Genomic DNA, 8874 nt, shown 5'->3' on the forward strand with positions numbered 1-8874 from the left:
GTATTGCTCTGACTTTATCTGGGTCCACTTCTATCCCTTTTTGACTAACGATAAACCCAAGTAACTTGCCTGATCTTACACCAAAAGTGCATTTAGCAGGGTTTAAACGAAGTCTGAACTTTCTTAGTCGCACAAACAACTTTTGAAGGTTAATAACATGGTCTTCTTCGGTCCGAGATTTTGCAATCATATAGTCCACGTAAACCTCTATTTCCTTATGCAACATGTCATGAAACAAAGTTACCATTGCTCTTTGATAGGTTGCCCCGATATTCTTCAATCCAAAAGGCATCACTTTATAATAGAAAGTTCCCCATTGTGTGATGAATGTAGTTTTCTCCATATCTTCGGAAGCCATCTTGATTTGATTATACCCTGAGAAACCATCCATGAAGGAGAAAAGAGAATATTGAGTAGTGCTATCTACTAGGACATCAATGTGAGGCAAAGGAAAATCGTCTTTTGGACTAGCTTTATTTAAATCCATTGAGGGTATTTTGCCACTGTTAAGAAACCAACATGAAATTGCTTCTTGACTTCTTCTCTAATTTTAAGTGACATATCAGGTCTCATCCTCCTTAGTTTTTGTTTAATTGGAGTACATTTAAGCTTGAGTCGTAGCTTGTGTTCAACTATGTTAGTATCTAGCCCTGGCATATCCTAATATGACCATGCAAAGATATCCACATAATCAAATAAAAGTTTAACCAGCTTTTCTCGTTCGCTTTCTTTCATAGACATGCCAATTTTAAATTCTTTCTTATCATGTTCAGTCCTTAAATTGATCACCTCAACAGATTCTTGATAGGGTTGGATTATCTTAGATTCCTGTTCAATGAACGTTTCTAGTTCTGGGGGAGGCTCATAATCGTCTTCACAATCCTCACCAGCATGATAAATTGGGCGTTCAAAATTATAAGGAGTTCTAGCGCTGCTATTTTCAACGTATTCATTTTCGACTCTGCATTGTTTAAATTAAGAAAGAAAAAAAACAGAAAAGAGAAAATATGAATAAAGATTGCAAAAAAAAAAAAAAACAGTTGGAGAATTCAAAAATGCATTTATTGATAATAAGTACAAAATTGAAATACATGCACCATAATTAGTTATCCTTATAGCCTTGGGCAGAGCAAAATGAGTTAAAATACATAATTACTTTGAACATGAATTAACAAACACGGGAAACTCGATGATCTTCCAATTGTTGAGACTGGTGTTTGGATGACAAAGGTACACCAATTTGAGGGTATCATCATCAACATGATCCTCTTCCGCAACAGCCACTTGATCAACATATATTATTCCAGCGCTTTGAAAAGTTTGGTGAATGTCACAAATAGAAATCTTTTGTGAATTTGGTACCCGATTTTCCAAACGAGTCATCCTGCTTTCCATTTTTTCCTTCACAGCCTTTTCTTTGTTAGCTTTAGTAGGTACATATCCCAAACTGTACATATCGTTCTTTTTGGGTATTTCTATCAATTTCGCAAATTTAACAAAAGCAACTCCTTCCAACATGGATTTTTTAGACTTCAATGATGTGGTAGATAGTTTTGGTTCTTTTAAACGAAATCCTTCACCCATGAAGACAGCAGTGGAGATTTCTAATGCTTGGAAGGAAGTCTTTATGGCTTCCTCTGTGTCTTCAATGCAACCCGTAGAAGATAGATGACTCACTATCATATCTTCTTCCCCAAATATTATCACCAGCTTAATATTCACTATAAACTTTAGCTTTTGATGGAGAGTGGATGTCACTACTCCAGCAGCGTGAATCCACGGTCTCCGTGAAAGGAAATTGTACGCCAGCTTAATATCCATCACTTGGAAGGTTATTCCAAAGTTATGGGGTCTGATTTGAATCGGCAGGTCAATCTCACCAACAACTTGTCTTCTGGATCCATCAAACGCTTTCACCACCATAGCACTCGGCTTCAAACAAGCCCCATCAACAAAAAGTTTTGAAAATGTCGATTTCGACATGACATTTAACGATGAACCGTTATCAACTAACACTCGTGCAAGAATATGATCATGACACCTCACAGAGATGTGTAGTGCTTTATTATGCTCTATTTCCTCAGCTGGTAATTCAACATTGCTAAAACTCAAGCTGCTATTGGCGTTGATATTACCTACAACTCCATGAAATTGGTCGACAGTGATATCATGAGCAACATGGGCCTCGTTTAAAATTTGCATCAGTGCCATTATGTGCACTTCAGAGTTTAATAACAAAGAAAAAATAGATATCTTGGAAGGGGTTTGATTTAGTTGATCTACCACCTTATACTCACTCGGCTTTATAAACTTCAAAAATTCATTAGCTTCTTCTGTAGGCACTAATTTTTTGCAAATTTCCGGTCCTTTTATGGCATGATACACGACTTCTTTCCCTTTTTCTCCATGACTCTCCTTTTTCCTAAGCTGTTCAGGAGCGTATACTCAACCACTCCAGGTCATCCCACCAATTCCTGAAATATTGGTGACATCAATACCTTGAAGTTTAGAGCTATCGTTTGATTGGTGATTGACTAAATAGGATGTGACTTCATAACTCCATGGTACTGCCCTGTTATTTTCATAAGGAAAAGAGGTTGGTGCTTGAACAATTATTGCATTTTTTCCACTACGAGTTGGCTTAGGATTCTCTTTTCTATATAGGATTTCCAATGGTCTTGGAAAAGATCTATCATTTTCCATGCATGGCTCTATGGTTGATATGTGATCATCTTTTGTATATTTGTCTATCTCTTCTTCAATGAGATTGACAACAGTATCTTCGTGACCCGGCAAAGGGTTATTCTCTACGTTGGGACCGTCTTCCTTGAAGGTAAGCCATTTTGTATTAATCAATTCTTGGACTTTAGTTTTTAGGGCTTGACAATCTTCGACGGATTGCCCCACGACTCCTGCATGGTATTCACATTTGGCGTTTGGATTATACCATTTTGAGAATGGTGGTTCTAGAGGTTTCATTGGCCTCAAGACTACCATTGAATTCTGGAGTATGTGAGGCAACAATTGGCCGTATGTCACGGGAATCGGGTCAAAACGAGTTATCCTTTTTTCTCGATTAATTTGTGATTTGGGATTGGATTTTGGTTCCATGGGTTTTGTTGGGAAAACATGGAAGGTGGTGGTTGGATGATAGGTGGTTGATAAAAAGGTGGCCTTGAAGGGTGATATTGCGGGTATGGAGCTTGTGAAGTCGCAACCACATATGGATAGGGAATGTAGGGAATTTGGGGTATTGGGGGCTGAAAATTTGGAGGTCGATAAGAATACATTGTTGGAGAATAAAAGACCCTTGGATTTGCCAATACAGCGTTAGCATCCCCTTCTTTCTTTTTGGTGAAGGTTGTCTGGGGTCTCTTTATGCCACTTGTCGCACATATAATCTTGCCATTCCTCATCCCACTTTCTATCCTTTCTGCTATCATGACCAGGTCAGAAAAGTTTGATGACATACTCCCAATCATCTTATCATAAAAAGGTGACTGGAGAGTATCCATAAACATACCGACCATTTCTCTTTCAGATAAAGAAGGTTCTACTTGTGATACCACTTCTCTCCACCATTGTGTGTATTCTTTGAAAGTTTCGTTATCCTTTTTCAATGAATTTTGCAATTGCATCCTATCAGGGGCCATGTCAATGTTGTATCTGTATTGCCTCAAGAAAGCATCAACCAAGTCTTTCCAACAACGAATTTGATTTCATTCAAGATGCATATACCAACTTAACGATGCCCCACCCAAACTATCTTGGAAAAAGTGAATGAGAAGTTTGTCGTTATGAGCATGAGAAGTCATTTTCCTGCAATACATAGTCAAATGATTTTTAGGACATGTGGCGCTTTTGTATTTTTCAAACTCTGGAACCTTGAATTTTGGAGGAATAGTCACATCAAGAACCAAACACATATCAAAAGCTTCGAGACCATAGACATTATGCCCCTCAATTGCTTTTATTCGCTTTTCTAAAACATGGAATTTCTCTTTCGATTGTGTATCATCGCCAACGTGACGTTGTTGCCAATTCCCATTAGCATCAAAATGGGGTACTTGGGGTGCACTATAGGGAATATTTTCTGGGGGTATAGTGTTTTGGGGTGGTACATAGTCCACATGAGAAGGGATTTGTGATTGGTTTAGGTTTTTGGGGTTTATAGTTGAGTGGTTCTAGTTATTCTCCATGGGGTTGATGAGTACAGGTGGAGTATAACCAGGTGGGAGACCATATATAGGAAATTGCATAGCTGCTTTGCGAAAATGTTGGTTAGTCGGGGTAAAACCCGGTGGGTGAGAAGGAGTGGTTTGGTGTTCTTCATTTGCAGTTGGAGGATCCCCATCCGTATTATCCTTCCTTGCCAAAACTTGTATAGCTTCCAGGATTCAATCAACCTTGTCCTTCAATTGGTTAACATCCGCTCTTATTACTTCTTGGTTTTGCTCAAGTTCATCCATGATATTGGAGTTTGCGCGAGTCCGATAAGGGTGTCGAGGAAACAACTTTGTTGATTTTTTTCAGTTTTTTTTAAATAAATAAATAAAATTTCTATGAGTATGCATCAAAATATGAATGAAGATGAAATCAATTAGATAATTATGATAGTTGGATGTTGGGGAATCATAAGCCTCAGGTAACAACAAGAACGAATTATTAGTGAAGAAAATATAAGGATTGGAAATCAAAATAGAAAATCCTTCATTGATGAAAAAAAAAAAGAGTACATCACATTTAAATTAAAAGCTATATTGACTATGGGATTTCAATCTTCTCTTTTAATAGGACAACCAATCTTTTCTTCCAATTTTTCTACCAAAATTTTATATTCAACAACTTGTAGACTTTGACTGGAGTATTCAACGGATGCGTTACCGCATCAATCTCTCTTAGATGCTTTGGAGTTTTTATAATTGCTTGATTAGCTTGCATTGACAATTTTGAAAAGTAGTCTTTCCAATGTTTTCCTTTATCTTCCAGCTCTTTATAGATATCTTGATTCTTTAATTGAACTAGCAACATTATAAAACGATTTTCCTGGTTTTGTCCTTTAGGTCCTTATAGATCTTTTCTTGGTAGTCAATGTAATTCTTCAACTCACTAGAATTTTTCATTTCTGTTCTTAGTGCGTCTTGATATTTTGAGAGTAATTCTTCAATTTCTTCTTTGTGTTGCCTCTCATTCCTTACTTGACTCTCATACTCAACTATCATTTCTTTCAGTTGTTTCTTTAAATCTTTGAGTTCTTCTATTTCTTCATTGGTAGATAGGGTAGGTTCGAGTATTTCCTGATCACTCGAGGGTGTACTATGGAAAGGCAATTTGATTTCTTGGACTCTATTTTTTATCCATTGTTGATAGGGTTTTTTTGTACTGCAACTTCTACATCCAAGTACTTTTCCTCCTCTAATGATCATTTCCCATGCTCGACTTATCCTTCGCAACATTGGTAGGTATACTATACCCGTATTGTGCAAAACAAAAGCTTCCAACGACTTATCATCTAGTTTTTCCAACATAGGATAGCCAAGCTGTCTCAAAGCTACCGTCAGATTGGAATTAATACATCCTTTGGTTCCCATGAGAGGTACATTTGGGAAATCTCCGCATTGACATATTACTTCTTCCACCCCTTGTTATCTATGATACCATGAAATTGTGTCTCCAATAAGGCTAGCTATATTTTGAGCCCATTCACGGTTATCTTTAATTCTAATATGATACCCTTTGTTGAACATATGAGACATGAACCAGGTGTACAACACTAGAACACAACATAAAATTGTTCCCCCTTTCTTCTCATGTCGCATATGCAGAGAGTATTATACATCAGCAAGAATCGCGAGAACTGAGTTTTGTTTATGTTTGTTAAAAGCTAAAACGACATTGATGGCAACAAAATCTACAAAATTTTCAAGGTTTGGGAATAAAACAATACCATAGATAATTAGAGCCAAAACATCTATAAAAGTACTCCATTCTTTTTTAAATGCTAAATCCGGGCACTTTTGCTCAAAATATTTTCTTGAAAAACCATGAAAGGCTTATTTTTCCTCTTTTGTACTTGTCAACTCTCTTATGTCGATTTTCAACACTTTAGAAATTGCATTCAAACTCGGTGGTTGCTCAGTATATCGATAAGGATTTCCTCCCTCTAGGGAGTAACCCAATATTTGCTCAAATTCCTCACATGTCGGGGCCAACTGAAAGTCTTGAAAGGTGAAACATTTTAAGAGAGGGTCGTAATACAGAGCCAACGCTGTGAGGGCCCCTGTTTGCACATCCACTGCCAAGAAATTTAGGATTTTCCCATATTTGCGAAAGAAACTCTCACGCTGTATAGTTTTCATTTAATTGCTGATGTCTCTTAAACTTTTCAAATCAAGTTGCTTGAACTTTAAAAGTAAAGTTTTTCTCTTTTCCAATCCCATTGTCCACTTTAATTTAACATGTGGCTAAGGTTCTTATGATTCCCCAACGATCCTGAAAATTGATGCAAAATGCCAATTCATTTTCCAAAAGAAGCAATGTCATGTCATGAGATATGAATACAATTATGTAGAATGACTGTTGTGAATATATATCATTTGGAATGAATGTATGAGGTATTTTTTTGCTTATATGGATATTCTTATGATGAAAGGGTCTATTGGCTTATATCGTGAAACTCTCACAAGGGTGTCTCTATAGTTCATAACACGGTTCCTAGAGCCACTAATCTCATTTTGGAATATTGTCAACAACAGTAGGTAAACTATTTGGAGTGACAATACCCTCAACAAGATCAAACTCTAGGTGAGATTTTCATGCTAACCAAACAGGATGTACATCCAGAAGGCTACCACTACACAACCTCGAAGTAAACTTAAGTTTTCTTCAAACTCGGGTGTAAGGTTCCACTAATAAGTGTGTGTCTTAGTAAAAGTGTAGGGTGTGGAATAAGTATGATTCAAGTTTAAAACAAATAAATAAATAAATAAATAAAATAATAAATAAAATGATCTACAAGTTTAAAAATGAATAAATAAATAATGATTTTTTAGAGTAGTGGTTTATTGAATTTGAAAAGAATGAATAAAAAATTTGCTTATCAATCAAAGTTTTTTTTTTTAGAAAACTAATTAAAGTATTCATTGGTTTTTGCAAAACTTTAAAAAATCATCTATAAAAATAAAATGTTAAAAAAATTGTCTATAACAATAAAATGAACAGTTGTATATAAATAGTATTATTATCGTATTATCTAGTCGTTGTCCAAGTTAGATATATATAAAGTTATTATAAACTTATATATTTTAATAATAAATTTTTGTAAAGGTATATATATATATATATATATATATATTAATTTCGAATTAATGAAAAAAAAACTTCTTATGTAATTTATAAATCACTAAACGAACTATTAATACTTTCATAAAACAAAAAATAAATTTCAGTTGTTAGGTCAAAATAGAAATCAAAGTATAAGTTTAGAATGAATAAAATAATCATACATAGATATGCAAAATATTTCCTTTCAATACTATATATAATTATTAAAATAAATAATTAATTAATAAATTTATAGAAATGAATCTCGTAATGTATCCTTCAATATTAGTTGCATACATAAATTTAGAAATTTAAGTTTCTTTTCTAATTTTAATCTTATGATACAACAGGAAAATGAACTATAGTAATCTAGAATTCCATTATATATATAAAGTCATAATGAAGACTGTTTAGTTAAAATTTTAAACTTTCTTAAATAATTTATCTTAAATTAAAATTCATTATTTATTTGGATCTGATCACTTATATTATGAATTGGCAAAAAAAATGTATCTTTCAATTTATATTAAATAAATTATTTATTAAATTTTTCTTGAATAAATATTATATATAATAAAGGTTTGAATGAAAATCATATTTAATAATTATACATAATAAAGGTTTGACTGAAAATCCTATTTAATAATTATAATTACGAATAATGAGTAAATAAAATTATCTATTTAAAAATATTATTTATTAAAAATTTATTAAATATGTTTACAGTTTAACCAAAGTAATTAAGTAATATAGAGTGCATATTTGTGATGCATATAAATATGTGCATTGTGTGTGTCAATTTATATGTGTGTTTAATTCCTCTTGTTTTAGAGTTTCAATTGAAAATATCATCATGAAGCTAGGAAACATTTTGCTAACAATTGGGGTTTTATTTGTTCTCTTCAGCCTCGCCTATGGATATCCGGTATATCTATCACTACTTATTATTATTATTAGAATTGTTTTACATAATTAAGAAATTAGAATTTATGTTCTCTAAATTTTGAATTTTGATTTGTGAAATAATTTGATATTAATATTTTGATGTTTATAATAATTGTAGTTGATCCATTGAGACTTTGCCACGAAAGTATGACATTGGGTGGAAAATGTAGCTCTTCATCTGGTTTCTCTCCATCTAGTTGCTTTGGAGCATTCAACAGTAAATATGGAGCAAGTGCCGTGACTCAGAATTGTTCTTGTAAAGATAATAATAATAATACTCACGTATGCACATGTTGTATTAATTGTGTATATTCATCTACTAAAAACTATTGTTCTTAATACTCCTATTTTTTATACACCCTAGCAGAAATGATATATTATGTTATCATTTTTCAAATTAAGGGAAATAATAATAATCACCGCAAATCAAATGCATCATTTGTTATTTATATCTTGTGTTTTGCTTTCGTCTTATTTTATTTTATTTTATTGATGGAAAATATTACTAGTATTTATTATGCAATCGGTTTTTTTTTAAATTTTGATATTTCAAAGAAGAAAAAAAGAATTATTTTGCTTTCAAATGTTAAGGTAGTGTCCAACTCT

The sequence above is a fragment of the Cicer arietinum genome, chromosome 4 (genome assembly GCF_000331145.2).
Source record: "Cicer arietinum cultivar CDC Frontier isolate Library 1 chromosome 4, Cicar.CDCFrontier_v2.0, whole genome shotgun sequence".
Classification (NCBI taxonomy): domain Eukaryota; kingdom Viridiplantae; phylum Streptophyta; class Magnoliopsida; order Fabales; family Fabaceae; genus Cicer; species Cicer arietinum.